Source organism: Mauremys mutica, chromosome 2, assembly GCF_020497125.1.
Source record: "Mauremys mutica isolate MM-2020 ecotype Southern chromosome 2, ASM2049712v1, whole genome shotgun sequence".
In the NCBI taxonomy this organism is placed as follows: domain Eukaryota; kingdom Metazoa; phylum Chordata; order Testudines; family Geoemydidae; genus Mauremys; species Mauremys mutica.
In genome coordinates this window covers 184,326,532-184,345,883 of record NC_059073.1, presented here as the reverse complement: position 1 = coordinate 184,345,883, position 19,352 = coordinate 184,326,532, and the positions used below count along the sequence as shown (strand labels likewise).

The following is a 19,352-nucleotide window of genomic DNA, read 5'->3' as shown; positions in this document are numbered from 1 at the left end:
TGTCCATCTGGTTAGAATAAAAGTGAAAGAATGCATTATTCACTATTAGATATTTGGCTTTTCAAAACATTTGTCATCCAGTCAGGGTATGGAAGCAATACCATTTGATTTATGTAACCAAACGCACACTATTATTAGTCAAAACAAACAGCTCAGACAATTCAGAGGCTGAAATTGGCTTGCATAAATTGCATGAGCAATTATAAATAGCAAATACATTAATAAGAATCAAAATATGTTTGCAAGCAATTTGTGAATTGAAAATAGGCTAAAAGTAAACAGAATGTTTCTTGCAACAAATGATTTGACCAAATCTATGTATTAGTGCTCCCTCCATTGCTTACACTTTCATCCCTAAGGGTCAAGTTCCACCCTCAGTTACACCCAGGAAACCCAATAGACTTTAATAGGGGTGAATGGGTGAAAATGAGGACAGAATACATGACCCTTCCTCTCCCATTGTTTCAGCCAGGTTTCAGACATGGATATCAATTTGGACTTCAGTGATATTCCCTAAAAGCTTGCAGTTGGGCCAAGTCAGGGGCTGAGTAATCTGATGAAGCTGCTTCCCTGATTCTCTTTGCAGTCTCCACATCTGCTGATATAGCTCATGGCAGTTTTGGTTTCTGCTTCTTTTTTCCCCATCCCTCTGATATGTTTGAGTTTCCTCTGCCATTTTCAGCCGATGATTGCCTAATGATATAACCTGAACTCTTGAGCTAAAGCAAGTGTTAAAAAATTGTAATATTAAGTGCCTTTAAAAGAAAAGCCGTTTTCTAGCGAGTTGATATTTAGTATCCTCACCGTGCCATGCTGTCAGTATACTCACTTACGGGGTTATAATTTACCCTCTCAAAAAGAAAATAATTAAAATTAAACAATGGGATATTTCTTTGAGGAATCCACTGAATGCAGAAAAAACCCACCACCACAAGGCTTCTTTGTACTACTGCTTTGATGCAGGGCAAAGGAGATGCGCGTGCATCCCTTTTGCCTCCCTCTACCCCCCAAATGCCTCTACTGAGCTCCAGAGAAGTGCACTCTGAGTATAATAATGAATATCTGTGGAGAGACTCATCAGGTTTTCTAATGAAAAAGTTGCCTGGTTCAGCTGGCTGAGCCACAACAGCACAGGTTTAAGTCTCTTATCCGCTCTAGCACAGACTAGCTCATTTAACCCTGCACCAGGGCCTGAGCTTGGAACCCCCCCATGCATGGAATGAGTAATCAGTGTGGCTACAGGACTCATGGGCATAAGGGATACAGGCAAGATTAAGGAGGCAGCACTGAGCCTAGGAAATAAGGTTCACAAATGTCAGAGTTCTAGTCTACAACTGGAACTGCCACCATGTGTACAGCCCAGTCCTACCCCCGACAGAAGTCATTAGCAAAACTCCCACTGACTTTGGCAGGAGGAAGACGAGGCCCTTAATAGAAGACATGGAAACAAATTTCAAAGAGATGCAGACAAAATGGATCAAACCTAAGCTCTATATTCTGGGGGACTCCGACTTTCTATTCACCTCAGGCAGTCATTAGGCACTAGTGTGTTCATTCTCAGGCTGAAAAATGCTGTGTGCTAATTCAGAATTAGATGCCTTCATGATTTATCTGACAGCAGAAATACAGAATGAAAAATAAAAGAACAGAGCCCTTGTCTATATATTAAAATTCTACCTCTTTTCACTTTGGTCACCAACTGCCACTATGAAGTTTTACATAATTTAGCACAAGGGGAATCCACGGGTATTATCCTCTTTTACCTGGTTTCTGAAATAACTAAGACGACAGCTTTGAATACTGACAGAGAGAGAGAGAGTTGCCAACAGAAGTCTGATTAATTGCTCAGGGACATCCATCTTTACTCATTACTCTCCGAAATTGCCCTGTCAGTCAGAGCAACAAACGTTTCTTGCACAGAGGGTTTATAGAATCATACTGAGCTAGAACCAATGGGCTCTGTCTGCTCAATTTATGACTTGTATTATTTGCAAGGCTTTTCCTGCAAGGAACCAAAAAAATATATATATAAAAATCACTGTCAGAGACGAGGATAATGACAGGTTGCCAAACCTACTGTACTGATTAGAGGGAGGATGGAAGGGAGGGGGAAAGATAGGAATTGGATCTCCTGAAGATTTTTCACTGCTATGGAAATTCTACCCTCACAGCTGCTACACACAGATAAAAAGGCTCCTCATTTACTACTTCTATTAGAAACAGAAATCATTTGTAATTTCAAACAGTAATAATATAAACCAATCATTCTATCGCAGTATGTTCTGAAATATAGCCAGCATAAGAGGAATTAAAGGAGGACAATTTAACTCAAATGGAAAAAGCATTATATGGGGCTTTTCTATAATTCAGTGGGGGGGACACCTACATTTTCATTACATTTACTTAGACCTAAAACAGAGAAAAGTAGAGATCAGCCACTGGCTAACCCCTGCTCGCCTTAGGCCTGGTCTACACTGGGGAGTAGAAAATCAATCTAAGATATGCAACTTCAGCTACAAGAATAGCATAGCTGATGTCAACATATCGTAGATCGACTTCGATTGACTTACTTCGCGTCCTCATGGTGCGGGATCGACGGCCTCTGCCTCTCGCCCTGGTGGAGTTCCGGAGTCGATGGGGAGTGCGTTTGGGGATCGATGTATCGCGTCTAGATGAGATGGGATACAATCGATCACTATCCACCAATCTAGCAGGCAGTGTAGACATACCCTTGTCACCGGACAAGTCCCATTGGCTTCAATGGCTTGTGTCTATATGAAATTGTTTTGGGAAGTGTCCCAACTTTGTAGCTCCACTGGAGGTAGCAGCCTTGAGAGGGCAGGTGCTTCTGTCACAGTGTAACCTAATCCTGATCAGAACAGGTCTAGACAGCACAGGTATTGACACACCAGTGCATTGCTTACATTAGTGCTCTCACTATTGTGACCAGGAAGAGAAGTGTATCAGTATAGTGCAGTGCTAGGAGATTGCCCTAAGAATTCAAACACAGGCAAGGTGAGTGGGACCACTCGTCTGAGAAGTAAGATTTGGCCCTGCACGGATAAAGAAGCATTATACTGTTGTTGGATGTCATTTGAAATGTTTACAGAGAGAGAAAAAAAACACCTTACCTTTATTTCATGTTTTGTAATTCTTCATATGACTGTGCTCAGTTCGATTTAGAGTTTAAAAGTGTAAAATGAGGCTAATTCTTATAATTTTACAGAGAACCATCCCGCAATGTCTGACATTTAGGATTCAGTTCTCTGAGGAGCAAATCCTGATGGACACTTTACAACCTATGAAGGCTTCTTTTTTCTCCGCTCAAGCTTGTTTCTTTGAGCAGAGGCACCAGCTCAGAGAGGCATTCTGAGGAACAGCTGAAGCTTTGAAATGTTCCAGTCCTCACCCTGCTACCACACTGCTGTAACGGTGTCAAAAGGCCCGTCTCGCCTCACACTCATAAGGTCTTTGAAAACAATAAATATTAGTGCAATATTGAAATTGTGCATGTTCATGCCACCATTTTTAAATGAAGTCACTGTGTTTATTCTCTTTTCTTTAAGCAAAGAAAGTAATAAAAAAGTCTTCATTAAGGCCCACTGAATGGCCATTTAAAACAAAACAAGATAATGGTTTTTTTTAAAAAAAAAGCTCTGTAAGCGCATAACAGTCTGAAATGCCTAAGCCTGTCCCTCACTCAGGCAAATTTTCTACTGAAGTAAATGGAAGGCATGTGATTAAGGAGAGCAGCTCCAGAGCCCACATATAGTGGTAGTGTGGCCTCCTTTTCCGATTTCATACTGAAGATACATTAGGCTTAACTTAAAAAGGCAAGGCAGCCCTACCAAATGCAGTGACTGAGTAAGTCACTGTAGAAGGAACTACTGAGAACAAGAAGCAGCCTAGCAATCAGAAAAATATTGAGGTTCCCAGATGATAGTTACTGACAAACGTCCAATATGAGAGCCTCAAACCTAAAAGTCTCCATTTGTCTATTTTATTCATAAACTATTAATCTGGGGTTATTTTTGGTTGATTATGTTAGCTATGTTTGATACACATTCGATTTAAAAATAAATAAATAAAGTAGTAAGAATTGCTAGTGGAGTCAGTGGTTAGAACTGATCCTGACATTTGTACAGCCTTTTGGAACCCCGACCCTTGTTATAGGATTGTTGAGGCCAGGAAGTGAAGGTTTGTGTCCTATCAGCCACATCATATTTCTACAATATATAGATGAAATATAAAATATTAATTGCATTTACATATATTAAATAGTAATATAAAAATCAAAACAAGAAAGCGGAAGTGAAATACTCCACTTTGATTTGAGTCATTGTGTAATTTATTCATCAGAAATTCTGCTGAAATCAACACATTCCTGTGAAACACTTGCATTTCAGGAAAATGCCATTTTCCAACAGAAAACTGTTCTGTCAAAAAAAGTGTTTGATTAGGTTTGGCTGCAGAGTCCCCCAGGTCTGAGGATGTACAAAACGAAGGGGTGGTGTGTGGAGAGGTTAGGGATATTTTGTGGGAATTATGTGCTAAGAGGAAACAGACACAGGAAAGAGACTCCCCAAGAGAGGATGGAGAGAAATGTCAACTTAGAGCAAGGGGAGAGAAACAGACAGATGAGGGAGTGGGGAGGCAGAAATGGAAGGGGATAGGAAGAGTGTGAGCTAGGTGATCCAAGAAGATTGGGAAGAGCATAAAAGAAGAGGAGGAGACAGTTTGAGAGAGACTCGAGGGAGAGGGACCCAAGGAAGTAGAGGGAGACCTGGGAAAGGAAGAGAAAATGGGAGACAGATTCCATGAAGTAAGTGGAGAAAAGGGAGGGCATAAAGACCATTAGAGGTGGCAAATTCCAGAGACAACCAGGGGAATGGGGAAAATGAGGGACTGAACTGGAGAAGGAGATATGAAAGGATAAGAAGGGAAAGGGTAAATAAGGAAAAGAGGCAGAAAACAATAAAATCAAGGCCAACAAAACTATAATTATTTTACGCAAAGATGAGTGCCAAAGCACTACAAAAACCCACTCAGTCTGATTATATCTATATTTGGCAATGTCGGGAAATATAAATATGTAGGCTGACAGACCTGGCTGTGAATGAGAGCTGACAGGGAATAGCTTGACTTGGTTTAACAGTTTGGGGGCGGGGTTTGGCTTTGTTTTTCAGTGTTGTTTCTGCCTTTCATAGATTTATAAGCTCTGAAGCACTGCACTCTGGTGAGTAAGTGCAGAATTTGGCCCACTATGTTTCTATAGGAATCTGATAAAAGCATCTTGGGGGACAGTGATAGAATGCATCCCTGCATTCACACCCACCACACTTTTTTTATAATCTTTGTACAAGGTATGCCTTGTGGGGTATTATATGACAACTCATAACTTGTAATATCATGGCAAAATGTATATAGCAGCATTGTGTGTAAAGTTATAAACTGCCCCCGTATGATGTTAAAAATACATGTTCAGTCTCCCATATCACTTAACTGGTCAAACAGACCTGTCTTGAACAAAAGAGTGTGTGTTTGCCTTAATTTGCATTTAAGCAGTAAGCAGAGTCAAACAGAATGGAAGAAGAGAGGAAACAAAAGGAAATTTGCATGTGAGCTTAAACAGGTGAAAAACACAGCAGGGAACATCCTTCCACATAGATTCTTTGTCTTTTGGTTCTCAGATGAAAATGCTTTTCAAGATGGGGACAAAATATAAAAAGGAAGGGTGAACACCCAAGACAACCCCCCTCTTCCATGTCCATCTCACTCTTTGCACTTGAAAAGACAAGAAACAGCCACCATTGGACTCTGGGGGGTCCTGATTTCAAGAGTTTGATCAGCAATGCTGCTGGAAGCATGTGGTGAGAAATGTTGCTTGAATCTAATATAATTTGTTAAGCTAGGTACTAGAAAGCATTTTTCATCTTTATTTTTCTTGTTACCTGTAGCGAGCCAGTGGGATACCCCACAGCCCCGCTGAGGGATGAACCTCCCCTAACACCCATGTGGGCGGAGTCACTGGGTCCTGCGCCCACCCCTCAGAGGTCACGGCGCAGACCCAGAAGTATAAAAGCTCACCGGCAGAGCTCAGTTGGGAACCAGCCGCCGGAGAGACCAAACATTCGCGACCGAGCTCCCTCTGGGGAGACAGCAGAAGGCCGAGCCTGCCTCTTGCCAGCTACCCCGAGGAGGCGCCGAGCCTACCGTCTGTTACTTACCTGGAGGAACCGATGGTGTTCGAGGTCGCCAGCGACGCTACCCCAACTCAGGTACCCTACGAGGGGGAGTGTGGAAGTAGCCCAGGGGCAGCTGACCCCAGTCTGGCTGCAGCACCGCCAGAGCTTATGTCAGTGTGTTGCGGCCAGGATCCCCACTGACAGCAGCGAGTTTCTGCCGCTGCTAGGGCCCCGGGCTGGGACGCAGTGGAGTGGGAGGGCCTGCGTCCCCCCTGCCACCCACTCCTTGGGTGACAGACTCCCCCTTTTCCCTGGCCTGGAGAGGCTAGGACCTCCTGCTATTGAACTACTGACTCAGCCCCTGTTTAAAGGCCTGAGTCCTTGACTGTTTGCTTGCTGCCCCGCCCCGCCCCGCCCCAGGGCCTGGGCCATGCTTTGTTATTGAACTACTGACTCTGCCCCTGCCTAAGGGCCTGAGTTTGACTGTTCGCTGGCTGCCTCGCCCTGACCTAGGGCCTGGGCCACCATTTGACTATCGACTCAGCCCCGCTCCAAGGGCCTGAGCCCCTAACTGAGTGTGTGTTATTTCCCATGACTGTAGAGCCCACGGACAGCAAGCTAGAGCGAGGCGGTAGGATACCCCACAGCCCCACTGAGGGACGAACCGCGACAAAGCCGTACTACATTACCATTTTTGACTTTTATATCTCATTGCTTGTACTCATTTAAAAGCTCTTTGTAGTTAATAAACACAGTGGATTAGATAAAACCAGTTTAAGTGAAAGTTTCTGGGTAACTCATTTAAGATAAGCTAGTGTATATTAATTCCTTTAAGGAATTATGGACTTAATATATTCAGACTGTTCAGGAGAGGGCTGTGCAGTACAAGATATACATTTTTGGGGAAAATACAGGCCTGGGAGTGTATTGGGGTCCCCCCTGCAGAAGTAACCAAGGCTGGTAAAAGCCAGAGTGCAAACCAAGTATGGCTGGCAGGTTGCAGTTGCAGACAGACACTCAGGGTGTGGCTTGCCTGAGAGGCCTAGGTGGGCACTACTACATCAAAGCATTGTAAGGCACCCAAGATTGGAGTTCCCTCCTTTCCGCTGTCCACATTTTCTAACATCCTCCACACTTCAGAGTGGCCAGCTATTGGACTGATCATTTTACTTGCAAACTGAGCCCATTTAATCCAGAATTCAAGTCTAAAGAAAAACGTGGGGCCCCAGGAGGCCAATATTACACATTAGAATTGCACTTGAAGAGAAGCTATATTATTACACATTGCAACAAGTTGTGTGTTTTCCTAACACCTCATTAAGCAACTGAAAGGGAAGCGGTGAACTTTGAGCTGAACTAGCTGTCACTTACAAGATTAAAACGAGAAAGTATTCATATTACGTCCTTATTTTCAAAGGACCATTCAGTCTCCTGCCACCACTGTGTGAGATGCATATTCCTTTAATTGCAAAATGAAGACAAGAATGTAACCAGAGAAAATGCAAAAACTCAATGTTTTATTCTAGTACATTTCTTTTTTAAAATCCAGTTTCTCTGGATAAATAAAGCTCTTCTTGTTTAAGCTTTTATTATTATGGCTCTAATATAAGATGGTGGCTTGCCTGATTTAACAGAAACTCAATGTCCTTTGAAAGTGCTTGCACCCTTGGTGCCACATGAGCCAGGATTTCCTCAAGCACTGTGAATATGAAACAAAGTGGCACTCGCAGGAGGAGCTGGCAACATAAGAGCAAAACAGGTCATAGCTGATGCCACTGTATGATAGTTATTCAAAACAGTTATGGATGTGTACTATGGGATAGCAAACAGCTTGAGAACAGCCACTCTGGCAAACATCTAGATCTATTAATCTCTTTGGTGTTTGCAAATACATCAAAAAAAGATTGTTGTATTGCAGTTGCTTCTATGTGATGGGCACTATTTATCATTGTGAGACTGTCAAGGGGTTTAATACTCACTGCGGGGGTTCCTCCTTGTGGCTCATCTGGGGATTAGCTCTCCACCAGTCAGATGCCCCTCCTTTGGTTGTTTGCCCCATGGTCTCTCTCTGGACCCAGGTTGCTCCCTCTTCAAGGGCCAAGTCACTACAGTCCTCCCTTTCTGGGATAAGAAAGTCCCTCAGGACAAACTGTCCCAGGCAGTCCTCTGATCCACTGCCCAGGCTGTATCACTTTCCCCAGAGGCTGGTAGGGGACCCTGGGCCTGCCCACTACTGGGTTACAACCCAGCGACCCTATGCCCAGCAATCATGATCTGCTCAAGCTTGGACCTGGTTGCTATTTCCCTGGGCTCTTTTCTATCTCTTTCCTATTTTGTGCCCCCCCCAAGTTACCACTGGAGCTTCCTCTACTCCCTGGGGCTACTTCACCCCGTGGGTGCTTGGCCAGAGTCTGTAGTCCAAAGCAAGATCCTAGAGCTTAGTCTCCCCCTAGACCTCCTCTTTGTACCTAGCCAACTCCCCTCCTCTCCAGGGAATGACTGCAGAGCTATCCACTGCAGCCCTCCTCTTACCATCAACTTCCTCTCTTTGTAACCTATTGCCACAGGCTTCATCAACCATTAGGCCTTATCAGGTCTTGGCTCCCCTCCCTGTTCTGCCTGTAGGGGAATTGGCCTATTTTACCTGTTCAGGCCTTGTGTGGTGTAGACACCCCATCAGAGACATTCACGTAGGAACCAGACTCTTCTGCCAGGTCTAGACCTTAATAATAGAGCTAGTCAAATTTTTCCTCCAGATTATTTTAATCAAAACTGAAGGTTTTTTGCAGGAAAATGTTGATTCAGACAAAAAATTCTGATAAACATTGAAACAAAAATTGTAATTTCAAAACATTTCTAAATTAAATGCCAATGTTTTTGTTTTGACAAAAAAGCAAGGAAATATCGTTTTTGCTCACTTTGAAATGTTGGTTTAAAACAACAACAAGTTGTGTTTTATTTAGGCCAAAAGGCATTTGGATTTAAAAAAATTCTTATTCTAAATTTTTCAGAACTTGATTCTGTGATTTCCACACACCTCTCCCCCAACACCATATTAAGCTTTTCTGCACTGATACAGAACAGAAACTCAGTTTCAAAATGTCAAAAATTCCCAGCAATACCTAGAGTCCAACAGGTTTATTTAAAAATCAAGGAAGGGTTACAACGAGAGAGGATAAGAACACAGGCTCTCTTTGTTAGGGTTTAGTTATGCCAATACTACTGAAACCCACCAGTCAGTGTGTGTCATTCATCCCATACTGCTCCTGATCCACAGAAGAAGAAAGTATTAACCCCCCAGCTATTGAGCTTGACTCTTTAGCTCAAGAGCAGGAAACTCCTAACTTTAGAGTGCTGGGCTCCCAGTTCAATCCACAGCACTGGCCAAAATAGACCCTATCATACTAGCACCTCAGATTTCTCAGCCTCTGTGTCAACCTCCAGCCAGAGGGCTCCATGCCAGTACATAGGTTTCTTACCTGTCTTCTGTTGTACTGGAGACAGGACATAATCAAAGCTGGAGAAAACTGAAAACTCTGAGCTGAGGCGTATGAAGGTAGGCAACTTCCAGACAGGGGTTAGAGCACAGGTAGATGACATATTATGCAAGATTAGGTGCCCAGAGGGCTTGTGGGAAGGGATTGGTGAGCCATCATTAAGGTTAAGATTTTGTTACTGTGAATTTTAGTAGAAGTCATGGACAGGTCGCAGGCAATAAACAAAAATTCACAGCCTTGACCTGACTGTGACTTACTAAAAATCACTGGGGTGGGGTGGGTGAGAAGGGTTGAGCATGGGGAAGGGACTGGCAGCCAGATCCCTACTGTAGGGGGTGGGGAGACTGACATTCTGAGCCCCACGGCTGGGGGAGGGGGAGGCAGAGCCCGGGCTTCAGCCCCAGCCGCAGACACATGGCCCCGGCTCCGGCTGCAGCCACTGACAGCTAAAGCCGAAGAAGTCACAGCAGTCTGGTAGAGTCCTGGAATCCGTAACCTCCAAAGCTAAATCGTATCCTTCGCTATCATCTATAGACTGTTGTGACTGATCGTGGGTGTGCACATTCATCGCAGTCACAATGGGTTAGTAAACCATGAGATAAGCTAACTTGACATCCACCCTATCCCTCAGGGTATGGTAGCTTCCTTGCCATGCAGCAGGACTACAGCATGGCTGGGGGGTGTTAATGTGTGAACAAGCAGCACATGAAATAGAAAGCTCACAGCTGAGTTAGATCTCTAGTATGAAACCCTCAGTCTCTCTTGAAAAGCAGCCTCTCTCAGCCTCTGTCCACCTCTTCCCCAATATACAGTCCTCATGATCTCAGCCAGAATTGATTGGAAGCAAGACGTCGTCTCCTTCCTCCTGCATCTTTTATCCCCTTTCTTCACCTATCTAGGCCCATCCACTAGCAGTCTGCTCAATATTAATGGATCTTATTATTAAATCAACAGAATGTTTTAATTATTTACTGTAAAGTCCATACAACTGGATTGGTTTGAAATACTTCTGGATTCTAGCCAGATACTCATCCCAGCTGTAAACATTCCTACCGGTATGATGTTACAACATCCGAGAAAGCGAGAACTCCATGGTGACCGCTCATCATGTTATAGTGTTTCTCTCATAAATTCTACCTTCCAAAGATGGTACTTTGGGGCGTGGCAAAAAAGGATGGCAGTGTCCATGGTTGGCAGAGTGTTTAATTGGCAGTAAATTACTTGACCTATATGCTTGTGTGTGTCCAAATATCTGCCATGTGCAGCTGCTCCAACCAAGTATTTCTCTAATAGGGTATGTCCTAGGACTGGTTCATCAGGTCTTCATTTGATGGTTTCCAAAAAGAAATGAAAGATTCTTTGTTTTCCTGGTGAATTTCACCACTCACACTTTAAGACACAGTCAGGCTCTTACTTTCCAGTCAGTGGGTATCTTGTTTGTGCCCTGACAAAATAAATTATCAGCATTGTACATAATGTTCACTGTTATAATGTGCCTACTCAATAAAATCATGCTCAATTATATTATGTGACAGGCATGTTCCATTAGAACATCTCTATAATCAGATCCAATCCCCGCCCCCCCAGAAGGCACAATAAAAGTCAAAATGATCAAAACAAATGGTTACAGGTAATCTATCCACAAACAACCTCAGAGGATGTCAAAACATGCATTTAAAGCACAGTGGTGGCCAAAAACAATTATATCCTGAGTCTTGAATGAAAATATAAAGCTGATAGAGGTAATCCAGGGATCGTGAAACAGGGAAACTGAGTAATGGATTTTAATTGAGTTTAATTCTGGAGTAGACGGGAACCTTGACCCAGAAAGTCTTTTTTGGACTAAACGTTCAGAAACCCCTCTATATTTGAATCTGCAGGCAGGCACAGGCAATTTTGAAGGCCCAAGTAATAGGATTTAGATATCCAACTACCTGCTCTGAGAGAACATTTGTGCTGACAAATTAGTTAGCTAGCTAAATTTTAGTCATTAAGATCAGAGGCTGGTTTGAGACTCTTAAGAATGTGGCCCTGATTGTGTGCATGCCTCTGAATGAGACAGCTTGCAGTGTACTTGCCAAAAATGGGGAAAGCAGAGCTGTCAAATGGCTGAATAATGCCATCTCTCTTTTACCTTTCTATTTCTGGCTCTGACATTCCCAGTCCCACATTTAACACATCTGTTAGTTGCCTCCTTGATGCCTAAGCAAGCCTGTAAGGTGCAACCATCAGTTTTTTGGATTTTTGTTTTTGTTTCAATTATTAAAAAGCCAATCTGATGTCAACAAGTAAGCATAAGTCTTGTCAAAATAAATCCCTCTCACATGCACTCAAAGCAGGATGACAACTCATTGTCTTTGGCAACAGGGCATCATGTGTTGCAGAGCAGGTAGGTGGAATTCAGATTTGGCAGTGACTTCAGGACTTTTACTTGTTAAGGCAGCAAGGGCTCCTGGGTCATCTTGTTCCCATTACTAGTAGGTCACAGTGTCCTCTAGATGTGTTATAAATAAGCCATGGAAGAAGGAAAAGGGAGCCTGTGGAGAGAACAATATCCTATTCCTATGTTAAAAAAATCCAGGCATTTGCCGCTACCAAAAATAGACAATGCACTGTGTGAAATGTGAAGAATAAATATTTGGGCCTTTGCGATAAAGTTCACAAGCTACAAAAGCCTAGTAAAAATCCCCAGTAAGACAGAAAAGTCAAAACTGAAGCTAAGATTATAAATCATGGATTCACATTGCTGTAAAACTCTACCATCCAAGAGCTAAAATGTTAAGAGGTGAAAATGGAGGCCCATATACACAACTTACCTCACACGCTTGTGCATGATTTTGCACATATTTCTGTGCACAAAGTTCTGCTTGCATGTGCAAATATCTGATGTAAGGGCATACAAGATGATTTGAGCACATACATTTAGACAAATGTTTTGTATGAGCAAGCAGGCTTCAATTTTTTACAAAATTTAGCCACTAATGAGCTCCAGCTTTTGGTGCTATGAGCTCAGAATCCTTTATAGACAGATAACTCCCTCAGACAAAAGACATTTCCTACATATTATTACACACACAGATTACTATGACAGAGAATATTAGAGTACTCCGAGTATGGCTAGTGAGTTTACATATCCCTCTGGTGAACAACCATCCTAAGATCAACCACTTTTTACTTATTCATTTCAAAGAGAAAATTGGCTGATATTCTAACATTGCAGTGTCTAAGGCTGAGAAGGCACTTCCATTCTAATCCCCTATTTTCAATCACTTCTGTGTTCCAGAAATGGCATCCTGTGAAGTGATGAATTAAAAGAGAAAATGCTGATGACTGAAGTTAATTTAATTTCACGCAGCCATTTTAATTTTTGCAGAATAATGATGAGACTCCTCATGTTTGGCTAACACTGCTGTATTAATTTCTCCCTATTTCCACTTTATGTTGAAGTAACTTTTATAGTGGGTTCTATTATGGTTCAGCAGCACATACTTCTTTATCCAAATGCAGGAGGGCAGTAACTAGTGTTTCAGGAAAATCCAGATTCCTCCATAATTGGTTCAGTAACTCCTGGCCTGAGGGTAACGTGAACAGTTTAATAGTCAATCCTTTTTATCTGGCTCCATGGGCATTACCACATTTGTTGTTATGCCCAGAAGTGACTCCCCATATAAATTACAAAGATGATGGAAACAATGACCACGGGGGGAGGGGGAGAAGGGAGGGAGGTCTTATAAATCAAAGATCCAAAACCAAACTGAGTGTGATGGGTGTGTCAGAATGCAAGCTAGATCTATTACAGATTTTTGCAGCTGAGCCTCTTTTTACTGAGCAGTGAGTCTACAATCAGATACAAATACCCTAGAAATTTGGGAGCGCTGAATTCAGATCCATTTCTAGCAGTAACATTCTAGGAATGTCTGTTCTCTAGGGACAGTACAAAATGGATGGGGTTTCACTCAGTTACAGAGAGTTCTCATCTGAAGAATAGACTATAAAAGGAATTATTTTCTCTAAACACATTGTCTGGAGACTTTAGAATACAAGTGGAAATGAAGGGCCTGATTATGATCTTACTTACACCAGTTCTACACTGGTTTAAATCCACTGAGACTTAGTGGAATTACTCATGATTTACACCAGTGTAAGTGAGATTAGAATGTGGCTCAAAATATCCATTATGAACCATTAGGAAGCCCAAAGTAAACTGTAATAGGGACATAGATTTTTCAATTATTGATGTAATGTAATGAAAGAGGCATGTTGTGCTGGGTCACATCAATTTATGTCAGGACTTGTGCCATAGCCCCTAATGTGAAGCAATACAATTCTAAACAGATTTGGTGACAAATGCAAAGAGAGAGATCCTGCTTTTTCCTAGTTGCTTATTTAATTACACACAAAAGCTGCTGAAAGAACTAGACTCCTCACTGTGTTGTAGACAGTTCCACAATTGCAAATGCCATAACACCTAACAGGAAGTTACTTCAGCATGTCTTTTTGGTCAACAGTACTTGAGAATTTGAACATTTTGTGCAGTACTTAGTACCAAGTGACTGATTATTTAAAAAAAAAAATCTTAAGTCAAGTTGATCTGATGTTGGCCTTCTGCAGTACTATGCTCGAAGGTCATCATCCTGATAGCTGTAGTGCTCCTCCAATGGCCAGGAATGCTTTAGGGAACTTGAGTGGGTGGAGATGGGGATAATTGATTCCATTGTGTTCCCTTATAGTAAGCCTTCTAGCTGAAAAAAGGAAGAAACACTTAAGACTTGGCTACATTTGCAAGTTACAGCGCATTAAAGGAGCCCAGGGCGCACTAGCTCACTGCCCGTCCACACTGGCCAGGCACGTAGAGCGCTCTGACTCCACGGCTAGAGCGCGCCTGGTACTCCACCTCAGCGAGTAGAATAATGTTTGATGCGCCCCCACTGGAGCGCCCCAGCATCAGTGTGAACGAGGTGTTGCATTACTGCGCTCTGATCGGCCTCCAGAAACATCCCATGATCCCCTTAAGTCAAGTGACCACTCTTGTCATTGTTTTGGATATGCCCTTTGAAAGCTCCATTTAACAGCCAGCATGCTTATCTGCTCCGAGACAAGCAACCATTACTGTGGAATGCGCTGTGTGTGTGTGTGCGTGTGTGCGCGAGAGAGAGAGGCGGGGGAGGAGGTGGTCTGCTGCTGTCTGAACTTACAAGACAGCATGCTGACATGCTCTCAGCCCCCCAAAACCCTCTCTCTCCACATACACACACCACACTCCGTCACACTCCACCCACTCCCCATTTGAAAAGCACATTGCAGCCACTTGCATGCTGGGATAGCTACCACAATGCACTGTTCTCTGTGGCCGTTGCAAGAGCTCCTAGTGTGGTCATGCCAGCGCACTGGCAACTGTCAGTGTTGACAGACTACAGCGCTTTCCCTACTGTGCTCTATGAAGGGTGGTTTAATTCAAAGTGCTGTACATCTGCAAGTGTAGCCATGCCCTTAGTCGAGTTCTGATCAAAATCCTGTAAAAAAGGGTGCCAAAAATTCAGAATGGGAACTGACCAAAAGAATTTAGTGTGAGCTAATGGACAAAATCTCTGGGACCAATAGAGATGCAGAAAACAACCAGGGGGTGGGAGTGAAAGAGCTGCTATGTAATGACAGCCAGGGGATGGGTGGGGAAACATCAGACCTGTGTTTCATGCAAAGATCTCAGTGTTTATAGCCATTCTTAGAGATGGGCCAAACCAAAATGGTTTCAGTTTCAGACTTGGTCAGTAGACCTTTGATTTTACAAAAAAAGCCAAGCTTTTGGATTAACCACCTATAGATATGTAGAATGACTGCATAGTATTAACATTGAAGGCAGCTGTTGGGGTCTAAAATTTAATCACAAATCTACATTACTGCCAATTTACCAATATCTTGGGAATTAATTTTCCCTTGTCCTCTTACTCTGTAGTTTTTCTATTTTTGCCTTCAAAGTGGATTTACTTGCCTGCAAGCTTTCCTAAAATTAGAGACTCTAGAGAGGGTAAGACCTATTATGTCATCTACTCCATCTCCATGCCAGTGCAAGGTTGTTCCATATTATGTTTACCAGTGCTTGGTCTAGACCAGTGTTCCTCAACCTTTTTGATACCAGAGACCAGTTTGCTGCCTTCCTAAACTGTGCCAGGGAGATCCCAGGCGTTGGTGCTGGTGCACGAACTGGTGGTTGAGAAACACTGGCCTGGACTACCTTTAGATGTGCCTACTGATGGGGCTTCCACCACTTCCTTTGTGAGATTATTCACAATCTACTGGAAATCACTTTCCCTGCTCTGGCGCCAACTAGTTGCACCCTTTTCCATGCAAATGGCAAATGTGGAGTGGCATCTGCAGCTATTAATTCCTTGAAATATTGCAAGATATACTTGTGATCTTTTTGTTCCAGAAATACTATAAACACTCTTCCTGCAGTGATTCACAGAAGAATGGAGGTGCATGGCTTAGCAGGCAGAACTCCTTCCTGGACCCAGTTCAGATTATAAACAGCTTAGAAAAGTCAAATTGAATTCAAACGAGGTCTAGCAGGGTAGGCCACCTCAAAATACTCCACTTCCAGCTCAGGAGATACCATAGGAATTCATCCTTGCAATTCTGGGACAGGAACACAGTAAGAACCTTTATTCTCTAGTAGTTCAGTACTTATGGTAGATTCTTATCACAGTCATAGGCACTTTAGCCAAAAAGTGTTGCATCCAACACTTGGGAATTCTATATTAGACCTCATCTTGATAGATAAAGAAGAACTGGTCACAGAACTAAAATTAATGGTAACTTAGGTACAAGTGATCATGACTTGATCATATTTCTAATACGCAAGCTGAATAAAGTCCAGACCAGTGAAACACATACACAAACAGTGCTTTAAGAGGGACAATTTCATAAAGCTGAAAACCATTATGAGCCAAATCAGCTGGGTGGAAGAATTTAAAGCAGAAAATATTTGTATGATAGCAAGGGATTGTTTAAGTCACACTCCCACAACTGAGGAAGACTTTTTATATTATAAATATATTATATACATTATATATAAACAAACGGAAGAAAGGAAAATTGATGGTAATGTGTGTAAAACAAAAGAAAGGAACGGTGTAAAATTGATAAGTGAAGCAAAGGGACAAAGGAGAAACCTATGGCCAGTAGAGTTAAGGACAATAAAAGATTTTTTTAAAGAATATTAGGAACAAAAAGAATCCCAACAATGGAAATGGTCCATTACTGGATGGAAATGCTAGAATTATCCATAATAATGCAGAAGAGGCAGAAGTTTTCAATAAATGTTCCTGTTCTGTATAATGGAAAAAACAGATGATATAGTCACATTATTTGTTGGTGGTAATACTTTCCATTCCACTAGTATCTCAAGAGGATGTTAAACAGCAGCTATTAAAGTTAGACATTTTAAAATCAGCAGGTCTGGATAACTCACATGCAAGAGTTTTAAAAGAGCTGACTGAGGAGCCCTCTATACCATTAATGTTGATTTTCAATAAATCTCAGAACACTGGGAAGTTTCAATAGACTAGAAGCAAGCTAATGTTCTGTCAATATTTTAAAAAGGTAAATAGGATGCCCCAGGTAATTATAGGCTTATCAGTCTGATGCTTATCCCAAGCAAGATAATGGAGCAGCTGATACAGAACTCAATAAAAACATTAGATAATATAATTAATGCCAATAGTATGGGTTTATGGAAAATAGATCTGTCAAACTGATTTGAGATTTAAAAAGAAATGAGATTACAAGTTTGGTTGCTAAATGTAATACTGTTGATTCATACTTGGACTTCTGTAAGGCATTTGACTTCCCACAAAACATTTTGATTAAGAACCTAGAAAGATATAGCATTAATGTGCCACACACTGAATGGACTAAAGCTGGCTACCTGGTGGGTATCAAAATGTAATTGTAAAGGCGGAATCACCACTAAATGGTTATGTTTCTAATGGGGCCCTGCAGGGATTGGTTCTTGGCTCTACCTTATTTAAGATTTTTATAAGTGACCTGAAAGTAAACAAAAATCACTGATAAAGTTTGCAGATCACATAAAAATTGGGTGAGCAGTAAATAATGAAGAGTACAGGCCACTGATAAAGAGTGGTCTGGATCACTAGGTAAATTGGGCACAAACAATGTGCATTTTAATATGCCTGAATGTAAATGTATAGATCTGGGAACAAAGAAGGCAAGACATACTTACAAGATGGGCAATTCAAACTTGGGATGCAATCACTCTGAAAAAGGTTTTGGTGGCTAATGCAATGCTGTGACCAAAAGGGCTAATACAATCCTTGGGTACATAAACAGAGGGGATCTCGAGAAATAGTAGATAAGTTATTTCACCTCTTTGGCAGTGGTGCAACCCTTGCTGGAATACTGTGTACAGCTGTGGTGTCCACAATTCAAGAAGAATGTTGATCAGTTAGAGAGGGTTCAGAGAAGAGCCATGAGAATGATTAAAGGTTTAGAAAACATTCCTTATAGTGATAAGATAACTAGATTGATCTCCTCAAGTGTAACAAAGAAGTTTAAGGAGTGACTTGATTACACTTTATCCCTACTTACACGGGAAACAAATATTTAATAATGGGTTCTTCAATCTATCAGAGAAAGATGCAATCAATGGCAAGAAGCTGAAAGTAGACAAATTTAGCCTGGAAATAAAGCCTAGATTAACTACTGGAACAATTTAACAGCTGTGGTGGATTCTCCATCATGGAAAATTTTTAAAACCGAGATTTGATGTTTTTCTAAAAGATATGCTTTAGGAATTATTTGGGGGGGGGGGGGGAGTTCTATGGCCTGTGTTATGCAGGAGGCCAAACTAGATGATTCCAATGGTCTCTTGTAGTTTGGAATCTAGAAATCTAGAAATACCCAAGATTGTTTTGTATCTTCTCCAAACCCTAGTATTTGGGGCCTCTGAGGGAGACACTGATTTCATGGCAGTTTTGAGTTCCTATGCATAGCCTGCCCTTCTCAGAAGCCATCAAGTACTTATTGCGATTGTTTATCTAAGGCATTGTTCTGATTCTTCCTACTTAACTCTGTTTTGCTTCTATTTGGTTTAGGATTGACTATATTTATATTTTTATTGCTTTATAATATTTTGCCTTTCCTGAGCTTCTTGACTGTGTCTGTTCCATTTGCATAAACATTTACAATTATAGTTCAGGCCTCCTGGTGTTTTATGTCCATAAGAGTCAGTCTTGAACTAGAAGAAAGAATCAGCATATGGAATTTTTTTACTTTTGCTGACTATTGATAATGATAATTTCTGCCCCCATCAGCATAACGTGTAGCTGGCAGATGTCATGGAGACATAATTATATGAAATTATTAAAAGGATACTTTTAAATCAGTCTGAAGATCAGTCAGCGTTAAATGACAGTTTCTTTGTCTTTTTTGGACTATTAACTTTATCAGAATAGTAATACCTGGAAACATAATTGACCGTAAGTGCTCATTATGATGGCAAGTTGTTACTTATTGAGGGAGACAGGGAGACTGTGTATAAATGGTTCCCATTTTTCATCCATAATGTATGTCTGATTTCTCATTTTAGTCATGACTGTGCAATTGTTATTTTGGCAGGGTGCAGGTTACCACACATACAGCAGGGGTAAGCCAC

General features: G+C 41.8%; 1 long non-coding RNA gene across 1 annotated transcript; it reads left to right on the top strand.

The window, feature by feature from the left end:
* Positions 1-4,695: 4,695 nt before the first annotated feature.
* Positions 4,696-6,272, top strand: LOC123364552. Its single transcript, XR_006577164.1, has 3 exons — positions 4,696-4,822; positions 5,691-5,870; positions 5,958-6,272. It is a non-coding gene; the product is annotated as an uncharacterized LOC123364552 (long non-coding RNA).
* The last annotated feature ends 13,080 nt before the right edge of the window (positions 6,273-19,352 follow it).